A 12689-nucleotide genomic window follows, 5' to 3' on the forward strand; every position below is an offset into this window, starting at 1 on the left:
TGGACAAAAGTTTCAATGTTACATATTGCAAATTGAGTTAAATGTTACAATGTTGACATTTTTCTCTGTCTCACAATGGTACCAATACTAGTCTCATCTCAGATCTGTTTGTGCTCTTGCAAACTCCATCGCTCATTGTCAAGCCAAATCTGTTTGGCATGATAGCACAAACAGACTGGCACTCAGACTATGTTATCAATAGATAATCTGAGTAACACTGTTGCCATGATTTGTGGGAAAGTAGATTTAATCATCAAGACCACACAATCTACACAGGAAGTCCTAACATTAGTGGGGACTACATTTATATAATCCTAACTGTTGTCAAAAGGGAATAATTCCTGACAGACCTAGGCTTGTTTTTTACATTTATCTGATCAATTTATTTTTAATATACTTTTTATTATGTTGACAGCTGATGGACAATTTTTTCAATTTGAGAATGGATGTTAGCGTATTGCTTTCATTCCCATGCATAAGCTCTCAAATGTATACTGTAAAGAGAATCAATTAGCAGGCCTCACTATGTGATACGCCTCCTGCAATGTTCGTAGTCTGTCATTGACAGAACACAGAACCAGCATGCAGACAACATTGCCCGCTGAGTCAACATTTACTTTGCCCATGTCCTCGCCTGACGCGACCAGAAAGCTTTTGAACGTTAGGTGGTCATTGACAGCCAGGCTCTTTTGCAGATAGCCTACTTCTCGAAGTGAAGATTGGTGTCAATGCAAATCACCTTGCAACCAGATGGGTAGAACTTAAAGTAGGCCCCGCTTCCGCAGCCAATCTCGTAAAAGTTTCATGAACATTTTATCCTTTCCTCTGCTCCTGGCTGCATGTGATGCCATAGAAATAGAATGAATAGAACGGGCATCCCCATTCAAGTCTATGATGGCATAACGGGTGGACTGGCTCCCATTGCGAGTTTACCCATAGGAGCAAAGCAGGAAGCAAAAGCAGGAAGCAAAAACAAGAAGTGTACCCATCAATATGTGCTGTGATTTGTTGATTCAACTCAACTGACATTACAAAAAATATGCAATGCATTTGTTACGTTATAGCCTTATTATAAAATTGATTAAATAGTTTTTTCCCCTCAACAATCTACACACAATACCCCATAATGACAAAGCAAAAACAGGTTTCTCAAATTTTTTGAAAATGTATTACAAATAAAAACTGAAATCACATTTACATAAGTATTCAGACTCTTAACTCAGTACTTTGTTGAAGCACCTTTGGCAGCGATTAAAGCCTTGAGTCTTCTTGGAAATTATGCTACAAGCTTGGCACACCTGTATATTTACAATTGGCTCATTCATCCCCCTCCTCTCCCCTGTAACTATTCCCCAGGTCGTTGCTGCAAATGAGAATGTGTTCTCAGTCAACTTACCTGGTAAAATAACGGTAAAATAAAATAAAAAATAAAATATTGGGAGTTTCTCCCATTCGTCTCTGCAGATCCTCTCAAGTTCTGTTAGGTTGGATGGGGAGCGTCGCTGCACAGCTATTTTCAGGTCTCTCCAGAGATGTTTGATTGGGTTCAAATTCAGGCTCTGGCTGGGACACTCAAGGACATTCAGAGACTTGTCCCGAAGCCACTCCTGCGTTGTCTTTGCTGTGTGCTTAGGGTCATTGTCCTGTTGGAAGTTGAACCTTCACCCCAGTCTGAGGTCCTGAGCGCTCTGGAGCAGGTTTTCATCAAGGATCTCTCTGTACTTTGCTCCGTTCATCTTTCCCTCGATCCTGACAAGTCTCCCAGTCTCTGCCGCTGAAAAACATCCCCACAGCATGATGCTGCCAGCACCATGCTTCACAGTAGGGATGGTGCCAGGTTTCCTCCAGACGGAATACTTGGCATTCAGGCCAAAGAGCTCTATCTTGGTTTCATCAGACCTGAAGAATCTTGTTTTTCTGCCCCGATTGCTCAGTTTGGCTGGGTGGCCAGCTCTAGGAAGAGTCTTGGTAGTTCCAAACTTCTTCCATTTAAGAATGATGGAGGCCACTATTTTCTTGGAGACCTTCAATGCTGCATACATTTTTTGGTACCCTTCCCCAGATCTGTGCCTCGACACAATCCTGTCTCGGAGCTCTACGGACAATTCCTTCAACCTCATGGGCGTTTGTTTTCTTTGACATGCACTGTCAACTGTGGGACCTTAATATAGACAGGTGTGTGCCTTCCCAAATCATCTCCAATCAATTTAATTCACCACAGATGGACTCCAATCAAGTTGGAGAAACATCTCAAGGATGATAAATCGAAGCAGGATGCACCTGAGCTTAATTTGAGTCTCATAGCAAAGGGTCTGAATACTTATGTAAACAAGGTATTTCAGTTTTTTTATATATTGTCACGCACTGACCTTAGAGAGCCTTTTTATTCCTCTATTTGGTCAGGTCAGGGTGTGATTTGGGTGGGCATTCTAGTTTGTCTGTTTCTTTGTTGGCCGCTGTCTATCGTTGTCTCTGATTGGGAATCATACTTAGGCAGCCTTTTTTTGTGGGTAATTATTTGGGTAATTATTTATTTTCTGTGAGTATTTGTGTGCGCCACGGTTGCGTCACGTTCGGTTTCTGTTGACCTGTTCTTTTGTGAAGGTTTCACTTCAATTAAAGATGTGGAATTACATGCACGCTGCGCCTTGGCTCATTTATGACAGGGAATTTGAAGACAGCGATCGTGACATATATACATTTGTAAAAACTTCTGAAAAACGGTTTTCACTTTGTCATTATGGGGTATTTTGTGTAGAATTATGAGGGAAAAAAAGGATTTTAACAATTTTTCCAAAATGTGGAAAAAGTCAAGTGGTCCGATTACTTTCCGAATATACTGTGGAAATCCCATGACAGAGTGTCTATAGCCTAATACTTTAAAAATCTCACATAATTGCTGTCAAAAACCCCACAGAGTTGTCACTGACTAGTTGGATATTCAATTCCCAACGAGCAAAACATTTCTGTACTTACAGACTTCATAGAAATTCATTTTTATCAGGGTTTTCCTTTGGTGGACCATATTTTTTGTGACTGTTATCAATAAAACTCATTAATGCAACTGTTAATGTCAAATTGTTCTACATGTAGCCCTGGTTGTCCAGAATAAAAAATGCTAAAACACATCATTGTGAGGTTAAATGTAAGGGCTGGACATGTAGATAAATGAAAGTCAGATCAATAAAAAGACGATTTTTCCTGGGATATCAGGACTGATATGGTTAGTTCCTTCTCAGGTTCCCTTCTAATTTATGAGGGAGGGCATGCTTATGACTCACCTAAGTGACTCACCTAAGTATCATTCATGCTTACTGGTGGCTTCTTAGAAACCATGCACATTCAAATCGATTATATATTTATTCCTGGGAGATGGAGGTAATGTAACAGTTTTGTCATCCACTAAAACAAAACCACAAATCATCCATTTTAACTTTTGGATAACGAATTATATGATAGTCTTCTTAACTATTAGTTCAATAACTTTGTTTCATTTTGTTTTGCGATCTTACGGTCCCTGGGCCGTTTTCAAACCAAAGGCATTTACCGACACTCCCTAACAATTTGCTCAGAGTCATCAATTATGCAGGGTACCCGCACGCACTGGAAAGGGAGTTAGCAGCAACAATATGGCGACAGCCGCAGTTTCTCCCGAATCTTTTGGACATCTGCAGTTCAGTGCCGGCTGTCTGGATTTCTGTTAATGCGGGAAAAGTAAGTAAATATCCTGTTGTCTTGTCAGGCTGGGTTTTGGTGGAGGATGGACCATGCATGCTTCTTCCCTGTCTACAACTGCACCCCAATGCCGCAGAGCGGTCCCCCTCAGCATCTTTTATCCTCGCGTTTGTGTATAGGGCTCCTTGTCAAAGCTTGGGCAAATATGCATGGAAAACCTAAATTACATGTATGGATTACTTTCTTTAGCTGAAAAAGATGAGCTTATACTGCGGAAAGGGGTGGCTAGTGATAAAGCAGGTAAATTGGGGTGTTGGCATGCCTCTGAACGGAATGAGATTTCAATATGTCAAAATATACATGGAGCCCTAAAAAGTACCGGTATGCGCTTTGAGTCAATGTATATTCTCGACACCCTAATCTTTTGTAAGATAATTTAACTGTAATTGTGATAGTTTTATCCCTCATGCCCAGCACCCCACCCTCACTTGATTACCCCTCCCCTTGCAGTATTCATTTTGAGGCTCTATTACGTGAGATAGGTAGGCTATGCCTCAGTTTTGGCAGTTGAAGGGGGACCGCGGTACCCCCTCCCCATATCTTTATAGCCCCATCCCTAATAGAGGTGGAAATAAATGTCCACGATGGTGTTATAACCCTTACATGTTCATTTTAGGAACCTTATCGCACTTAGGCAGCCTTCTCGGTGTGGTACTAAAATACAGCCGTCAATGGTTTTTGGGGAGCATAACAACACCTTATCAAAATAATAGCAATGTATACAATTTACCTCGGGTGGTGGGGTAGAGATTCTTTTGGAGCAACACAGTTAAATGAATGACAGCCTAGAATTTCTACCATCACTGCATGTTTTCAAGTGGTATTGTGGCTCTGTCATAGAAGCCTACCCAGAAGCATCCTCTTTACTGCAGTATTTTAGTAAAGGCTTTGGCCCATACGCCAGGACAAGGCACACGCGTTTGTAAACAGTGCATGGACTACAATACAAAGTAAGACTGATAGACCATACAGTTGAAACGTTATTACCAGTTTATAACAAATAGGCCAAAAAAGTGCGCATTTTACCTTGCTTAACGGTTGTACATGTAATATGTGGTTGATCAAGTAATAGCTTGTAATGACAACTTTTTGAGGAGGAAATCCACTCATCATTTAATCGATTATTGTCCTGACATGGGAAACATGAATGTTTTCTGAATGACTTCCATTGTTGGCTGGGGTTTAGGGTACCCTGTTCATTCATAGATATGTGGCACAACACTAAAAGCACACCATGATAATATTGTGTTTATATTGGTGTATATAGCGTATTCCAGTCCATAGTGCTTTCATTCAGTAGCCTATCCAGTCGATGCTAAATTAGGAAGTATCAACTTGCTTTTTTATCGAATTATGTGTGCCACTAGCATTTGGTGACGCTACAGAGGCACACTATGCCCTCATGTAGGCCCTCACTAGGATATCGCATGCTGCTGCTAACCTCGACCGGCCGTGTAGACTCCTCTATCCAGTTGCGTTTCTCTCCTCAATCGATCTTCACTCCTCTGCCCCTCCTCTTCAGTTCAGTCTCCACGATGTCTAGTGTTCTCCGTTTCATAGTCCTTAACCCCCCTCTCAATAATGGAGTGCAACAGTTGCGATAAATAGTTCAGTTACAGGCGTCAAACACTTCAGACGCTTCAAACACACCGCCAGCTCCATTGCATTTTGGTACACCAGAATTACATTAATTTCCAATGAAACGCTGCGTTTGCCTTGCAGCATTGCGTTGCAGAGGCAGTGCGTTCGGTGTGGTGCATACGTTGGATATATTGAACAAATGCGTCAAACTGTATGCTTAGACGGCTTGACAGAAATGGTAGCAGAAGGTGAATTTTGAACTTTTGTTCCATACGTATCCAGAAGATGTTGCGTACTATTTTGCGCAAGGACGCTGATGGTGTGTTCGAAGCGGGCGTTTGGATGTCTCTTTTCTTGGCATAGAGGACACATGCGTAGAGGACTCGAGCGAGAGCTTCGTTTGAGGCTGCATCAGTGGTGCTGAAAGGAACAGCGACAGGCAGCGGGATCGAAGGAGACCGTGCTGCGGCTTCCAGAAGCCACTTGAGTTTTTCTAACATCTCCGTTTCGGTTTCATGCGATTAACAATCCTCACAATGGACTAATCATTCGTCTGTCTGTAGAAAATATGAACGGATGTTACAATTATGCTATTGGTAAATACGCATGCTTATTGGGTTTGAATGTCCGGGATGAAATTAGGAACAGCATGCACTCGCAGCGAATGAATGGACACGTGAGTAGCCTTCATTTTTTGAATGAAATCTTTTGCATCACAAGGTGATTCTTCTTGAAATGTGGTTGGCTATTACAATGACATGGTTTACCTGCAGCCCGAATGAGAACATAATGAATAGTCTTGATTTACTTGATACATTCCCTGTAGAAAAACCGGTGGGACAGCTCCTCTATGCCATCATTAGTAGGCCTAAATGAGGTCCCTGTATGTCCTGTGTTGCATCGGTGTTTGTTATTCACCTTGAAAGTAGATCAATTCATGTAGCATTTGTGGAAGGAGACTTGGAGGTTGCGTTGGGTTACTTAAAACGCCGTCTTAATTTCCTAGTGGTACAATCTCTGAGGTCAGCGGTTTAGGTTAGAAGGATTTTCATGGGTTTGACTTGTTTCTTTATGAAAGCGATTAGCTGCCCAAACTCAATTGGAAATGCAAATGGTCAAATGTTAAATCAATATCACGTTAGCAATTTCCTAAATGTTTATGCATTTTGTGACTAAATGCAAATATGAATGAAAAAATATATATTGCTTTATAATTTTCATGATTGAGTATGCATGATGCCTGCCAATTTGAAAAATACATCGCAAAGTATGTTTAATATTTCATTTCCATGGTAGGCCTACTATCCAGTACAACACCGACACATTTAAAAACGAAATGTAAATGCTTAAATTACAAATAATTTCTCGATACGTTATCTAGCTAGCTGGCTATGGTGGGAGGCAAGTCAACACATTTTAAGAGATGACTAGATGGACTTAACCTACTAAAATCATTCTGGTCCAACAAATATAATACACATATTTTGACACTGACTATGTGTGAGAGAGCAAGCGGGAGAAGGACCCCTTTGGCCATTAGTCTTTAAGTTAGTCATTGGTGGGACAGTATTTAGAGAAACTGGTTGTCATGGCATGGCACCATCAGGATATTCCCACAAGAGATAGGAAGCCCACCTGCCTGCTCTGCCCCTTCAGTACTGTGACACCATATTTTCTTGAGCAGTAAAGCTGTTCCTTGACTCAATACTGTTAAAGCTGTAAGCCAAAGTAAGAGATTAGCTTTGCACGAGCCTTAGTTTATGCAAGCCACAATGGCTCATAGGAGCAGGATCCTATCTCCTGTTTCTGTAGTGTGAGGCAGCTTGATGTACAAATACACCCCCTGGATAGGACGCTCGTCTATCTGTGGGCCTTACCCCCAATCTATCCTGAGTGCCAAGCAGAGACGCATTGGGTCCCATTTTTACAGTCTGGTATGACTTGACCAGCGATTGAACTGTCCAACCTTCAAATCTCAGGGAGGACGCTAACAAGGGCACTGAGTTGGTTATGCAAGCCATAGGTATAACTATATTGCATATTAAGTTGTTCCATGTCGACTGGAAAATGAGAGGCATGCACAATTATTAATCACAGATTATTTTATTTAGGGTATACCTTACCCTTTGCGACCTGTGATAGAGACATTGGCTTACAGGTAACAGTTATTCTTGTTCTTAGAATCACTGGTTACTATCTACACAAAGTGTTCAACTACTGTAGGTTTCCTTGATAATGGTTTCCAACATATGATTGGCAGAACCTCATAATAGAGCAATAATATTTCTGTATTGTTAGTTTTTTTGCAGAACATCTTATTGAACATGTGACTAATGGTAAGTGGCAATGCAATTTTGACTTCAAGCAGTTTAGCGACAATGTCTGCCCCCCTCTTCCTCATCAGCACAGTTAGAAATATTATTAGTATCTTTGGGGTAGAGGTCGACCGATTAATTGGAATGGCCGATTAATTAAGGCCAATTTCAAGTTTTCATAACAATCGGGAATCTGCATTTTTGGACGCCGATTATGGCCGATTACATTGCACTCCACGAGGAGACTGTGTGACAGGCTGACCACCTGTTACGAGAGTACAGCAAGGAGCCAAGGTAAGTTGCTAGCTAGCATTAAACTTATCTTATAAAAAACAATCAATCTTAACATAATCACTAGTTAACTACACATGGTTGATGATATTACTAGTTTATCTAGCTTGTCCTGCGTTGCATATAATCAATGCAGTGCCTGTTAATTCATCATCGAATCACAGCCTACTTCGCCAAACGGGTGATGATTTAACAAGCGCATTCACGAAAAAAGCACTGTCGTTACACCAATGTGTACCTAACCATAAACATCAATGCCTTTCTTAAAATCAATACACAAGTACATTTTTTAAACCTGCATATTTAGTTAATATTGCCTGCTAACATGAATTTATTTTAACTAGAGAAATTGTGTAATTTCTCTTGCGTTCTGTGCAAGCAGAGTCAGGGTATATGCAGCAGTTTGGGCCGCCTGGCTCGTTGCGAACTGGGTGAAGACCATTTCTTCCTAACAAAGACCGTAATTAATTTGCCAGAATTGTACATAATTATGACATAACATTGAAAGGTTGTACAATGTAACAGCAATATTTAGGCTTAGGGTTGCCTCCCATTCGATAAAATACGGAACGGTTCCGTATTTCACTGAAAGAATAAACGTTTTGTTTTCGAAATGATAGTTTCTGGATTTGACCATATTAATGACCTAAGGCTCGTATTTCTTTGTGTTTATTATATTCTAATTAAGTCTATGATTTGATAGAGCAGTCTGACTGAGCGGTGGTAGGCAGCAGCAGGCTCGTAAGCATTCATTCAAACAGCACTTTCCTGTGTTTTCCAGCAGCTCTTCGCTGTGCTTCAAGCATTGTGCTGTTTATGACTTCAAGCCTATCAACTCCCGAGATTAGGCTGGCAATACTAAAATGCCTATAAGAACATCCAATAATCAAAGGTATATGAAATACAAATGGTATAGAGAGAAGTAGTCCTATAATTCCTATAATAACTACAACCTAAAACTTCTTAACTGGGAATATTGAAGACTCATGTTGAAAGGAACCACCAGCTTTCATATGTTCTCATGTTCTGAGCAAGGAACTTAAACGTTAGCTTTTTTACATGGCACATATTGCACTTTTACTTTCTTCTCTAACACTGTGTTTTTGCATTATTTAAACCAAATTGAACATGTTTCATTATTTATTTGAGACTAAATATATTTCATTTATGTATTATATTAAGTTATTAAAATAATTATGTATTATATTAAGTTATATTAAAAATCGTCCGATTAATCGGTATCGGCTTTTTTTGGCCCTCCAATAATCGGTATCGGCGTTGAAAAATCATAATCGGTCGACCTCTACTTTGGGGATGATATTCCTTCTCTGTTTCTATCAGCTATGGAGACAGGTCATCAGCCAGAGCCCCCTGTGAAAAAGGAACACAAATTATGCAAAAAGGTTAGAATGGATGGAAAACCTAAAACACAGATTATCAATGTACAACTCATGATAGGGGGGGGATGGCATCTTTCAGCCATTTTGGTGCCTCTCCAGCCGTTGCTTCCTATGGGAAAGCATCCTTACCTGTCTGATGGTGGGCAGCTTGCTGGGGGGGGGGCAGTAATCAAAAATGTCACATACAAGAATTCAGTGGGGGAGGATCATTGGACCACAATATGAATAAAATTAGATTTTTATTCCACTGTGGACACCATATTGTAGAGGAGTGGTTCCCAAACTGTGGGAACCAAAAAAATGCTGAATGGAGACACATTGACTTCCGCCAGAACGCAGAGTTTGATGCATCTGGTAGACATGAAGCGTTACGCCTGCCGAACAACTGCACTCATCGGCAGCAGTCCAAACACTTAAAAGACACACCCTATCAACTCAGCCCTCATATTAAGTGGACACTTCTGATGACGTCTGACGAGTATACACTTGCAGGGCAACGGGCGAGGGTGGAAGGAATGATTTTTAAATGAACCACCCTTGGCCGGAAATTCGTCACTCGTTCACCCCGCGATGATTGTGTTTTCAGCCACCAGTAGCTTGTGGGTGATTTATATGCGCTACAATCAATTATGAGTTCATGTCTACTTTATATTAAATATAGAATTATTAATAAACGTCTACTGTATGATAGCTAGCAAACTAATTAGCTAACTAACGTTAGCCTGCCTAGCTGGAACTTCTGAAGAAGGAAAATGTTTTATTTCTACAATTTCCAAAAAATAACAAAACATATTTACTTTTTACGAGACATGTTTGTGGCGTCATGTGCATTAGTAGCACACTTTATAACTTATTTGCATTTGTTTTTACTTACATGTTTTACTTACATGTATGTTGACTTTTCCATTGATGTTGTTTTTAAGTTTTCGCAGACTTTTTTTAGCAGACGTACAATCCGAATTTAATTATGGGGAGTTTCAGGCCCCGGAGTGAACATAATTGTACTTTCGCAAACCCGACTAAAAACGAGGGCTGAGGGCCTAACGTTGCAAACTTCCCTTGCTTGGTCCTGGTCAGTCCCTGGATGGGAGACCAGGTGCTGCTGGAAGTGGTGTTGGAGGGCCAGTAGGAGGCACTCTTTCCTCTGGTCTAAACAAAGATCCCAATGCCCCAGGGCAGTGATTGGGGACACTGCTCTGTGTAGGGTGCCGTCTTTCGGATGGGACGTTAAACGGGTGTCCTGACTCTCTGAGGTCATTAAAGATCCCATGGCACTTATCGTAAGAGTAGGGGTGTTAACCCCGGTGTCCTGGCTAAATTCCCAATCTGGCCCTCAACCATCACGGTCACCTAATAATCCCCAGTTTACAATTGGCTCATTCATCCCCCTCCTCTCCCCTGTAACTATTCCCCAGGTCGTTGCTGCAAATGAGAACGTGTTCTCAGTCAACTTACCTGGTAAAATAACGGAAAAAAAATAACAAATAAAATAAAAAAATCATTAGGACCGCCCACCAAGATGGCATTGGGGATTCCCCCAAGGGTATAAGGCGAGGGTAAGTGGACGAGGGTGTATCTTTTATGAGTTTTAATCACAGCCATCATCGTTACAGAACTGCAGGAAACCAGTGCTCGACAGGCTAGCTAGCTAACCTATCATTTTCGACCCTGCCTCTTCTGCTGTGGGGTTTATCTGCAGTTGGTATCCAACTTTATGGTACATTACCACCAACTACTGTACTGGAGCGCCCCCGATCTTGCCTGTGGACCGGAGTTCTAGCTTAAATATTTACAATAGAAGTATAAAGAGGGGTTCCTGCAGATGCAGGAATGCCCACATGTAGGAACGCCCGAATTGCACCCTTCTTGATTTAACAAATTTGATTGATCATTCAAATCAAATGTTGAATTTTGACAGTCTTAAACCACAGAGTATGGAAATGCATTGTCAATTGAGAATTATTTTTATTTTTGCGCCCCCGATCCTACCGATACTCTTTTTTTGGATGGAGAGGAGGAGTGAGAGGCAATGATTATGATGTTCTTCGGGGAGTTCCACCCCTAAAACGTCTAGCTGAACGTGAAGCAAAGACAATGACCCAACGAGTGGGCCTATATTGATTATGGTGAATAACTTCAAACCTATATGTTGGAGGCTTCACTTCATTCTTCCACCTAACATACCTGAGCCATATAGGCAAGCTGGAAAATAATTATTGCATGGTTTGAAAGTTAAGGGCACTTTTTTATTTTATTGATTAAGTGTGAAAGCACACAATCATCATCTTTTTCCTTTGTGCCATGATTCATGAATTAGTCATGAAATGGAGCCTAACCACTATAACACGCAGTGCAATGTTAATGATGATGATTATTGAAAATGTAGCTATATCAGATAAGATCATATAAATTAAATAAAAAATCACATTTTAATTGTCACATGCTTCATAAACAATAGACTAACAGTGAAATGCTTACTCCCAATACAATAAAAAAAAATTATAATAGTAACACAAGAAATAAAAACACAATGAGAAATGATAGCTTGGTTATATACATGGGATAAAAATAATAACAGCATACAGGTGCGCTCTAATATATTGGCACACTTCATTCACTATTTCTTCTCCAATAAGTTCAAATTTAAAACAAGGTTTGGTGTTCACACGTGTATTTGTTTGAATTACAACCGCACAGGACCAAGAATTTTTTTTCTAAAATTGAGACAGAAACGGAAGAAGGTTCTGAAGGAACCATGTATGGATTAAGATGCCATAGTTCCTACTACTTCGGAGTCAGAATGTGGTTACAAATGGAATATCTTATTAAGATACGCTATGTAAGGTTTTTCAGAGAGAGATAGAGAGAGAGACTCCTAAAGATAAAACATTAGTCAGATAATCCAGACAGACACTTAACAGAGTTCCCTCCATCCAGAAGCAGCACAGGTCACCTGGGACAAGGGAAGAGCCCATGCAGCAGACAGACATACAGACAGGCACAAAGGGCTGGAGGTGGCCATTCATTTTTCTCCCTGTAGGGTCATCAACAGGCCAACCAGGCAACATCAGAGCCACCATGAATGAATGAAGTAGATTGGAGACACAGTTCTCTGTTATCCCGTCAATGGCAGCCCTGATTCATGTAGCATTTATTTGTATGAGGGAGAGAGAAGGAGAGAGAGAGAGAGATGGCTCTGGTTCCAAATGGTTGCACATCCATTAGTCTGGATGCCTTGCTTTGTTGGCTCCCTCCATGACAGAGATATAAAATTCCACCCTGTCTCAGGCTTAGGGAGAAACACAGACAGACAGACAGACAGACAAGACACAACCCAGCAATGAGTCTTGTTAATAAGCACCATAAT

The 12689-nt window shown here is 40.8% G+C and overlaps 1 protein-coding gene across 6 annotated transcripts in view; it reads left to right on the forward strand.

Moving 5' to 3' along the window:
- The first annotated feature begins 3585 nt into the window (after positions 1-3585).
- LOC139560258 (sodium channel protein type 8 subunit alpha-like) overlaps positions 3586-12689 on the forward strand; it is a 110404-nt gene continuing 101300 nt past the window's right edge. For 5 of the 6 annotated variants that reach the window (XM_071376875.1, XM_071376900.1, XM_071376890.1 and 2 more), the window contains exon 1: positions 3586-3714. The gene's annotated coding sequence lies outside the window, so the exon portion shown is untranslated. Of the gene's footprint in view, positions 3715-5475; positions 5993-12689 lie in introns of those variants that run through there. The other variant, XM_071376881.1, reaches the window with a different exon arrangement.

Source organism: Salvelinus alpinus, chromosome 2 (genome assembly GCF_045679555.1).
Source record: "Salvelinus alpinus chromosome 2, SLU_Salpinus.1, whole genome shotgun sequence".
In the NCBI taxonomy this organism is placed as follows: domain Eukaryota; kingdom Metazoa; phylum Chordata; class Actinopteri; order Salmoniformes; family Salmonidae; genus Salvelinus; species Salvelinus alpinus.